This window comes from Pteropus medius, unplaced genomic scaffold (assembly GCF_902729225.1).
Source record: "Pteropus medius unplaced genomic scaffold, Ma_sr-lr_union100, whole genome shotgun sequence".
NCBI classification, from domain to species: domain Eukaryota; kingdom Metazoa; phylum Chordata; class Mammalia; order Chiroptera; family Pteropodidae; genus Pteropus; species Pteropus medius.
In genome coordinates, this window is record NW_024344253.1 from 10,272,785 (window position 1) to 10,284,025 (window position 11,241).

Here is an 11,241-nt window from a genome sequence, read left to right on the forward strand (position 1 = left end):
AGAATTTATATCAAATACTTTTAAAGTATAAAGAATTCTATAATAAAATGTTAACTTCATTGAAAACCAATTTGAAATATGATATACAATGCTCATCAAAGAGATTATCAATTAGGATCTCATTTAGTAAATGATTATTTGCTTTATAAACAAATTTGCCACAGGATTACTATTTTCATTTGAGAAGTATGAAAGAAGAAAAAGGGAAAGACAGAAAAATTCTGAATATCTCTGGGGATAAATTATTATTCAAATTCTTGGTTCCTAGAATAAAATGCTTAGTGTTTTTTTGAATTATTCAGATTATATTGGGAAGTAGATCTCGATTTATTACCAATGTGAATTTTACACCACTATATTCCACCAAGAAGGCATCTGAGTGCTCTCTCAGGGTGATTATTTTGTCCTAAGCAAGGGACTATGCAGCAGTCACTATTTGCACTGCAGTCTGTGTGAATGGTGACTCATGGAGTTGTGCCCCATCCAGCTTGCACAGCCACACAAGACAGTCCTGACTTGTGTTGACTAAAGAGCCACACAGAAAGCCTGTTTCCAACACCTTGGGACAGAGTAGATGATTCTGGGAGAAACTATCAAGGCTCTCTAAACACATGTGAAACTACAAATTCTGAATCTAAAAGAGCAAAGCCTTTTCTACCTTAAGGCTTCCTAACACAACTCAATGTAAAAGACCTCTAATTTCATTTTCGTAGAATTCATCAGGAATATCGTTATGACATAAAGCAAGCATTGTGATTGTTTTTATCACCTATCTACTCCAGAGACCTAATAACTGTTATTTTCTAAATCAGAACCTCAATTTCTGAGGTAGATGCATTTTATATTCCCATCATTCTAAACTCTCTGTAAAATAAGAATATGTTTTCACTATCATCTACTTTGAATATTTAAGAAAGCTGATAGCTCTGGGGTAGATGGAAATAAGTATGAGTTATGTGTATTCAGTGTCGCTTGTGTATAAATTTTAAGATTACAGACTACTCAGAGTTGCCTCTTGCAGATTTCCTTTGATGTATTTATCTCCTTTGGAATAATTTGTTGCTGACTAGAACGAAAAGTCAACAAAACTTTCCTTTTATATGATATGGTTTCATTGGCTAATTATTTTGCAAACTAAAATAAAATCCAAACCAAATTCAGAAATTTCAAGTTTCTAATAGCCTACAAATGATTTAATTTTGTCTATATGTTTCCATCAGATTTCATCTTTTATTCTCTTTCAACGAATCATTGTTTACAAACGATCACCTTCTCTACCCCTGCCTTTGTTTCCCCATCTCCAGATGTCAGCTTTCCGTGCTCTGCTGTTCTGGGAGGTAAGTCAAGGGAGAGAATCGGTGAGCTATGTGGACACTGCTTACATAATGATACTTATGAGTATAGTACTATTTACTACCCCAGCCTGCACACACACATTTACGCACACATTCACACATACGTACTCTTAAGCAGGACTCTAAAAATTACAAACTTCTAGAAATAATCCTTAGGAATAAGTGAGCAAAAGACAAAGTTCGTCAAGCTTATTTTCTCTCATTTTTCTCTTCCTTCCTTCCTTCCTTCCTAACATCCTAACTTCCTTCTTTCCTTTCTCCACCCTGCCACCCTTTCTCTCTTTCCCTTTCTTTCTTTTATTCTTTTTTCCTTCTTTCTTTCTTTCTTTTTTTTTTTTTCCTGGAGAGGTTTCTGAAGTTCAACAGTGATTTCTTTAATTAAGAGGAGGAAAAAAAATACAGGAGAGAACAAAAAAGAATAGTAAACAGTTCCCCTTCACGGCCTAAGGGATTAGTTACAAAATAAACATTTCACAGACTGGGCCCCATCTCCTATAATGAGACAGCTCTGGCTAGTGAGACTGCAACTGAAGTCCCCCATTAAGACTATTCACTTGGAAAATTTAAGTGACCCACTTGTGTTGACTAAAGAGCCTCACAGAGATTTTTCACAACTACCTACAGCATTTTTGAAAATCCGCCTTGTGCTTAACACTGCCTTTCCTGAAGGCTCTCTCAGCTACATTTTGTTTTAATGGTTCAGCCTCCTCCTTGGTGATTCAAAGTCTTTTCTTGTTAAGCTTCTATATAAAATAAAATTCCTTATCCCAGAGAAAAGGAGAGGTAAGAAGCATGTTCAGTTTGATTTTTTTGTAGGACAGACAGAAACAGGAAATTAGAATTATATATTTTCCTTCTCCAAACCAAATTATTTTGATAAAAGACTGTTCACATTCGCAAAATTTTCCTTGAGCTCCTTAGAAGATGCTATATAAAATCTGAAAATAAGTAATGACCAAAATGCCTTAGAATAAAAGAGAACATCCTAGTAATAACCAGAGATGTTAGGACCAGTTCAAGAAATGCAAGAAGTCACTCTAGTATACATTTTGCAATCCAGAAGCATGTCACATATCAGAAAATATTATGACCTATCAAAATTAGGTCACTGTATCTAATATAATAAATACATGCAAACTTAATTAATGAACATGAAGTGCTATTTCTATTAAATCATGAGGAGATAGAAGTAAGGTACTAACCTGGCAAAAGTCATTGGAAAAACAACTGAATTTTAGCTCAGTGTTTCCAAGCAAGAAAAACTCACTAAGGGTCATATTTTATAACATCAAAAATGAAATGAGACAAAAACCTAAACCATCCATTTATTTGCCTTTCAAAGTACAGTTAGGGGCTATTAATTTAGGAAGGTATTTTCTCACTTGTCAGCCAACACAGCAGTAAATACTGAAGCATGTAATTCACTTCCGGTTCTCTTCTAACCTCCAGATCTGTTTCTTTGACCCACTCACAAAAGGCTTTTCTCTTTCTACCATATTAAATCATTAATTTCTTTTCTCTGTTTCAACTATCGTGTTCAGAACCAATGAAAAATATACCCAAATAAATGTGCCGCCCCAAAATGTGGAATTTTAAACGTCATCTTAAAAAATAAATTATTAGCTAAACATCTCAGGATTGCACTGGGAATTAGAATGCCTTGGTTTATTCCAAGAGTGGCTGGGTCTTCACAGTTACCCCTTTACGTCTGCTTACTATTGCACCCTTGTTTCCTTCAGCTTTAATATCTCCCATCTCTGTTCTAACTTTCCAAACCCAATGTAGATTTCACAATCCTGCCTTAGTGCCATCCTTTTTTTTCTTTAGCAATCTTTGAAAATGATAGCTTTAAGCTGTCTTCCTTCTTCAAATCATTTTTGAGGCTATATTTTGTACTGTACTGCCCTACTTAGGACTTGATTACTTTGCATTATGTATGTTAGCCTTGTCATTCATCTGTTCATTCCACAGCATTTACTGAGTGCCTATTATGGACCAGGTGTCCACAGGAGTAAACATAACAGACAAAAAGCCCTGCTCTAATTGGAGCTTACATTTTATTGGGAGTTGCAGACAATAAACAATAAGTTAAATATAAAGTAAGTTAAATATAAAGTGTCATGTAGTGACAATATTAAGAAGAAAAACTAAAGTAGAGAAAGGAGATTAGAAATCTCATAAGGAAGATATATGGGGGGGAAGTGGTGTATGTGTGTGAATAGAGTTCTTATCTCATTTTGCTAAAGGAAGCTAAAAACTTCCTTATAAACTGACATAAGAAAAAACTCTTGCAAACTTCTGCTGAATACTTCTTTACAGGGTGATGGACATAATACAGGTAACAATATTCAGTAATTAATTATTTTTAGTGCTCTGCAATTGTTTTGCTTTATAACTATAAATAAGCTATTTTTCTCTCTGACCTTTACTCTACGATGAGAAAGAAACTAAAATCTAATACTATGCTAAAAAAATACAATGGCAGTGTTTTGGAGTCTAAAGTCTTGAATTTTTAATTCACCTTTATTACTCATTTACTATGTGACCTTGACCAAATCAGCTTTTCTCATTATCTCTTTTGTCATCTGTAAAACAGTAACAATTACACCTGCTTCACAAAATGCGGACCAATGAGGTTAGATAGTCAACACTATCTGTAAGCTGTTATACAACTGGTGATTATTACTATTATCCAATGAGAAGTTTGGAGGAAGAGAAATTTCCAACATGCGCAGTTAGGAGGGAAGGGCACGTAAAAGAACTCTATGGCTGCAAAGAGCTGAGTCATAGCAGGAGAACTTCAAGAACATGCTCATAACATTTTCACAAGGCAATATTTTGAAACTTGTCCAAGAGCTTCAACAATAAAGGCCAAAGTGGCCGCTGGCTAGAAGGAATACGTTTCTAGAATCTGTCCAGTATCTGTTTATTCTTAAGTGGAGAAAAGCAATCACCCACGCAGAGCAATACCAAGAAATACCAAGCCAATCAGCCCTGAAGTTGTTACCAAGAACTTGGAGCAAGCCACATTCTTTCGTTTCAATAATTAACTGAATAAATGCTTCACTCAGGGCTGCTCCTACATATTTTTTATGGCTTATAGTTAACTCTGCTGGGTAAAGGTCTTGCTACTTCCCTCACCATGGTCCCTGAAGCCCTTATGAAATTGCTCCACACACCCATTCTCAAGCCTACAGTAACTACACTTTATATTCTACTTCAGCATTTGAGAAATAGAATGTCTTCAGACGCTTTGAAAAAAGATCCAAGTATCTGTTGCATTCTAGTGGCTCTTTGTTTTATTCTAACTAAAACACATAAAAATGCAAAGATAGGTTATAAGACATCAAAAAAGTATACTCGAGTCACTCAACCATTTCTGAAAAGAACCAAAGCTGAATTATTTTGACTCCATTCAGAGGCATACTGAGAAACAAAACTTTGAAACTAAATATATGGATTAAAGAGTCTTTAAAGGGAACAAGAAAAGTCTTGTGTTTGCAACAAGGTCCAAATGAAGGCTTTCTCTGCATCTCTTCTCATGGCACTAGGAAAGCAGGTTCTCACTAGAGCACAGTTTGTGTAGCCCAGCTGTGGAGTCACTGGTGACACTGTTATCACAAATCCTTTTGGCATTCTTACTGATAACTACTCTGAATCGGATTTTTTTTCCCCCCCAAGGCAATCTTTTTCAAGCCGAAATTGTGCTTTGGTGGACCATTGGAATAGTGAGTGTTCAGTGAACCGCAGAGTTGCCAAGGGGATAAGTATTCCAGATGTTGGAATTCAGAGGTTAAACTGGGTTTTGTTTGCATTACTAACAGACACCTTTCTACTTAAATCACAAAGACTCATGGGCCTGCAGGAAGTGACACACAACCTTAGAGGTGTTTACTGTCCACAGTCTGTAATAGCATCTCACTCCATGCACGGTTGTAACTGCAGAGAGGTTTTTGGACATGTGTTCCCAGCCCTAAGTAATCTCCATAAACTTAGCCATAAATCTAGCTACAGCTAAACGTGAGAGTTTCTGTTTTGTTATTGTATATCTTAATCCTCCGTGCTGAACATCACTCATTCCACAAGAAAAAGGAGAAGAAAGGCGCTGAACAATAAAATCAGCAATGTGTCTCCCCAAATCATGAAACAGTCAAGAATGAGCTCCACTGAAAGTAAGTACAACCAGAATAGGAGACAAAGTCTCTCACAAGCCCATCATAAAACTGTGGTCTGGTCAGGCTGCCTCCGTTTAGTAGTCAGATCTTTGGTGGGCAAAAGGTTGTAAATACAGAGGAATGTATATCCTTGAGTGTGACTGTGAGTAGCAGCCTGCAAGCAAGTAAGGAAGGAGATGATAAAAGTGCATATCAACTGTGTCTAATACCACTAACTAAAAGTGGTTCGTTTAGGGGTTTTCCACTATAAAACTGTATAGAAAAATGTTAGGTTCATAATCAGTGTTTTTTTTTGTTGTTGTTTTGTTTTGTTTTTATCTAATGATAGGATTCAAAACCATTATAGTTACAGCAAATTACAATACTCATCTACTTTGACTCGCATGATAGCTGCTTATGTCAGAAAAACATAGGAACAAAACTGTTGACCAAAGCTGATAGAATTAATCCATTTTATCTTTAGGCCTAGCTTTGGTATATGTGGATACAGGCTGAATTGAAATACTTAAAGGGGGTTCTGCTAGATGGAGAGGATTGAACACATATAGTTTACCATGTTTTCCTCTCAAAATCACAGTAAAATGATTAAAAAAGAAAAAAAGCACATAAGAGGTAAGAGGTAAACATAAAAGGGAGAGGAGATGATAGGATTTTTTTTTTTTTTAAGAAAGAAGTCAGTAAAGAAGGATAAGTAATAACTGACACGGCGGAAACCCCAGCCTATTTTAAGAGAATCCTAGAAGTGAATCAAATCATCCTAGGGTATGGACACGAAAATTACTTATGAAAGTCATGTCAACAGCTAAAAGTCTACATAGACTAGCTAAAAGTTTGTTTGAGAAACAAATACAAAATGTCACCTTAGCTGTCCAGAAATAGCCTCTTTCCTATTCCTAGAAGAAGACTAGAATTTTACTTTCTAGTGATATTTAATAATAGAAGCTCTGGATATAAGAAAACTAAGCCCAGAGGAGTTCCAGGATTCAATTCTTAAAAGAATATTCTAAATACTACTCTAGCTTCTTTGCTCGGCGAAGTTCTAGAAAGAATGGCACTCAGGCTTATACCAGCCAACCAAAGAAGGGACAATTACTCTAGGGAGAGAAGCCCTACAAAAGTTGCCATTTGGAGACTTTCAATGAAGAATTTCAACCTTGTCGCTCTAACTGGGAAAATTAGCTTTTAGCAAGTTCCAACCATGTATACAGAGCTTCCGGTCAGCTTCTTCATGTTTCATTAATAAATATAAATAGTCCACCAAATATTCAAAGATGTTCGATGAAAGTCATAGACAAAATAAATAATAAACTTGAAAAACATAAAATCAAAGAAGAAATCTATAAAACCTATCCTCAGTATCTTTATAATAAGAAAGCATTACATTAATGCAATGAGAAGATAATGCTTAAAAAATAAGAACGAAAAGATATTCAAAATAAAAAATATGACACAAGAAATAAAAATTTAGTGGAAGGGCTAGAAGACAATTCTCTATAAAACTGAACGGAAAGAAGGAGATCAAGTAAGGAAGAGAGAAGGAAGGCAGGAGGAAGGAAGAAGAGAGAAAAAGAAAGGAAGAAAGAAAGAAAGAGAAAGAGGAAGGGAGGGAAGAAGGGAGAGAGAGTACTGAGAATAGGAGATAAGAAAAATAAATAAAAATAGAGGAGCATTCCAAGTGATCCAACATCTGAATGCTAGGAGTTCTTGAAAAATAAAATAGAGAAAATGGTGAGGAAAAATTACCCAAGAAATTATTCAGTAGATTTTTCGGAATTAAAAGACATGGATTTCCAGATTAAAAGTTCCCACCAAAAGTCCAGCACAATGCATGAGATGACCTACAATGAAGCACACGATTGTAAAATTTTGGAGTACCAGAGATGTGGTGAAAATTCTAAAAACTTTCATATTTTTAAAAAGTGCTTGATTCTAAACAAACAAAACCAGAGATTATAGACAGTAGACAAAGAATCAGAAAATAGAGTGCCATCAGTTTTCTTGACTGCGTCATTAGAAGACAAAAATACCTTCAAAATTCTCAATGAAAGTTATTTCCAAACTATAATTCTCTACCCAGCAAACTATCAAATAACTCTGAGAGTAGAATGAAGGTATTTTAAGACATGCAAAATCTCAAAAAATTTAACTCTCACATATTCTTTATTAGTGACCTACTAGAAAAGATGGCCCAACAAAATGTTTCTGCGAGCCAACATAAAGTGGCATTTGGGATTCAGCAAATGGGACCAATCAAAAATAAAACAACGACAAAAATACCTCAGGGCATTTCTTCATGAAGATGAAGGGATACCTCAGGACAACAGATAAGGTGTATACCTAGGGAAAAACTGGTCCAGATTGAAGCAGCAGGATGGAAGATTCCAAAAAGGATATCTCTTAGAAACAAGGAAAAATGAACTTATCTGATGGGTTTTAATGGCACTTTTAGCAAAGAATTTTGAAAGAAATTAGTGGTAGGTACACATAAATGTTTCACTTATTAGTTTCTAGGTAATCAAAGAGGGGAAGGAGTTGTAGAGGAATCCAGAATAAGAAGTTAAGATCTAAAACTGAAAAATCAAGACATAATACCATAAGCATATAATTTAGAAATATGGAAGTCATTTGATGAAATTACTAAAAAGGTGAGAGTGGCAGCTTCTGAGAAGTGGGAACTGAAGGTAAAGAAGTGTAAGGCAAGGAACCTATATTTTTATTTAGTCTTATAGGACCTGATGACTTTGAAAACCTTGTGCATTTATAACTAATAAAAATAACTTTTCATTTTAATTAAAAAAAAGAAAGAGCTAAAAAAAAAAGTAAGTGCTATCAGGCAGTTTGCTATATCTAACTACTATCTCACTAGGGAGATTTATACAGGAAACTATTTTTCAATTGAACGTTTATAGAGAAGTAGTTTACCAGAAAGAAATAATTAAGGTAGGCATACCTGGCAGAGGGCGCAGCCTGTACAAACATACAGAGACAGAAAAGGGCAAGCCATATTCAGGAACCTAGAGGTAATGTGATATGATCATAGCACAGGGGGACCAATGGCAGTGGCCCAAAATTAGAGAGGAAGGATTATGTCCATATAGATGTTGGAATCTTGTGGTCTATGCTAGAGAGTTTGGACTTTTTTTCTGTAAACCGTGGAGAGCTGCCAGCAGATTTAAGGCCGGGAAATAACATAACAGATTTCTACTTCGGAAAAGTATCTCAGGTAATTTTATGAAGAGTGCATACAGAGGCCTGAGAAGAGGAGACATGGAGCCAATTAAGGGACTATTGTAAAAGTCCAAGCAGACACAAATGAGTGACAAAACCAAGGTAAGGGGTAGTGTGGAAGTAGGATCATGAGGATGTCAGCAGCTACCAGCTGGGAAACGAGTACAAGAGAAAAGCAGGAAATCTTCTAAAATTATCCCATGAGACAAATACCATTTAAGAGGAGACCACTGCTGCTTGAGGACACAACCAGCAAATGGGAAAATCAGGATTAAACCTAGGCCCTCTAAACAGAAATGTTTAGACCAGACCGCATTGACACAAATGTACATTTTATATATAATGGGAATGATAACAGGACCTAACTCATGATTGTTGGGAGGAAAAAATGAGAAGGTACATAAACTTATCTTTTACTTAAAAAAGAGGTACATAATGTGGGGAGATAATATAACTTTGCTTTAGATCCAGCCATTCTCACACCTCTTTGCTTATCACATCCACATGCTTTAGTGTTCTTATACTAACTTGATGAATTTTGTTTATTTGCTTTTTCTACATATGTTATAACTTTATGCAGTTGTACATCTGTAATGTAAAACTGTCCTACTGAAAAATGGCTCCTTTTTTCCAACCTAAGTTCCCCTGAAAACAGAAGAGACTTTTAGACTCTTCATCTGAGTCTATCCAATACTTTTTATCTACTCAAATATATATTCACCCTTTAAATTTAAGGTCCTCTTCCAATCTCTGAATTATTATGCAGGAGTACAATATCCTTTCTTTTACTATCAATGAGGAGGATGGAGTGAAACATAGACAGACAGAGCTTATTTTTTTAGTAATCATGTGCATTTGTGGGTTAGGTGAATAATACTCAAGGACACAAAATCTGTTGGAAACAGAAACACAAAGATTTTATCTTTGATATGCTTAAAGGTCTCTGAGGTTTGTTATTATTATCATCATTTTCCTGTTTCAGTGTGATACACATTATCTGGAGGGAGGAGCAAGAGGGGTTCTGCTGGCAGCTCTATCTATACCTCATTGTGAGCCACAGAAAAGATATTTATTTTGCCACCTTTGTAGCTCTTCGAGAATCAGATAACCTGCTTATGCTTTCTAACCAGATGAGCTATCTGGACCCTCCAAAGATGCCCTACGTCCTTGGCACTGATTTCCCAGGCTAAACTGTTCAGTGCCTGAGACTGTATACTAATTACTGAAGACAACAGCCTAGTGAAATAAGCCTTGCTCTCATGTATGAGAGTTGCTATGTTGGTGCTTCTAATAGTTCATCAGTCTCTCTCTATTCAAGATCATCTGCCTTAATTTTCCCCCATGATTGTACTAGATTTATTGCTCCAGTAAATTTCTGCAGGCTAAGGGGGGTGGGGCGGTACCTGAATCCTCAGGGGATTGCCAGCCAGCATGAAATCACCTGACTGCTTAGACCTCCCATCACAACAAGAACATTGCTGAGGATTCAGTTGCCTTGTTGGTGCTAATCCCCGGCTAGAAACATCAGAGGAAACTGAAAGTGAGTGTGCATTTTATATAATTGAAAAGGAAAGAAGTGAAGACAGAATTCTCAGAAAGTGGGAAGAGAGCAGAGTCACAGCTCACTCAGACTCCTTCTTAGGGGAAATAAATGAAAAGCCACACTGTGCTTACGCCTCTGCCAGAAACAATCAGAACGGGGACACTTCGTCAAGAGGAAAAGTCATATTATTACAAATAAGATTACATTATTCCTTGCTTTTTATTATCATGAGGGTATTACTATGCTTAATTATTCATACTATTTTTCTCCATTTTGCTATTGTTGATACTATTTTTTTTTTACCCTGTAATAAAGCCATTTTCCTTAATCAGTCACTGTTTATTTTCTGTACTTCTGTCTCCATGGCACAAGGGACATTTTGTTTTTCATTTTCAGCAGATGACACAGATGGAGAGAGAGGAAAGGTACTGAGAAACGAAGGCTCTCCCCAGTGCCCTATACATCACAGAGGACGAAGCTACTCCCACAGGCATTACCTTTTCATCGGACCTTCTCAGCATACTTAAGGTGTGTCGTGTGTTTGAAGGAAGAGAAACTTAACCTGCAGGAGGACTTAACCTGGCAGGACCATTAAACTGCTACAAATAATAAAATGCCTGTGCCCAAGAGTAAGCCATAAAAGCTATAAGATAAAGTTGTTAAGTATATGCCATTGTTTCAGAAAAATTTCTACCTCTCTATTTCTGTCTAAACTTAGTTTGCTTTCATGCGAAAGCTTATTTTATAATAACTACCTGTGAAATCTATTTAAAATCTAAACATGAGAGCAATCACATGCTTCAAAGTGTTCATTTTATAGATGGAGATATTAAGGCTTAGAGAGAATAAATGACTTACTCAAAGTCACACCAGAAGTCAGGGAGGCAGGAAAGAAAAAAGCCTAGGATCCTAGTCAGATTCTCTCTTTTCCCCAAACCAC

General features: G+C 36.1%; 1 long non-coding RNA gene across 1 annotated transcript; it reads left to right on the top strand.

Annotated features, from left to right (window-relative positions):
* The first annotated feature begins 5,121 nt into the window (after positions 1-5,121).
* LOC120607951 (uncharacterized) lies at positions 5,122-10,956 on the top strand. Its single transcript, XR_005654275.1, has 2 exons — positions 5,122-5,527; positions 10,698-10,956. It is a non-coding gene; the product is annotated as an uncharacterized LOC120607951 (long non-coding RNA).
* Positions 10,957-11,241: the final 285 nt, after the last annotated feature.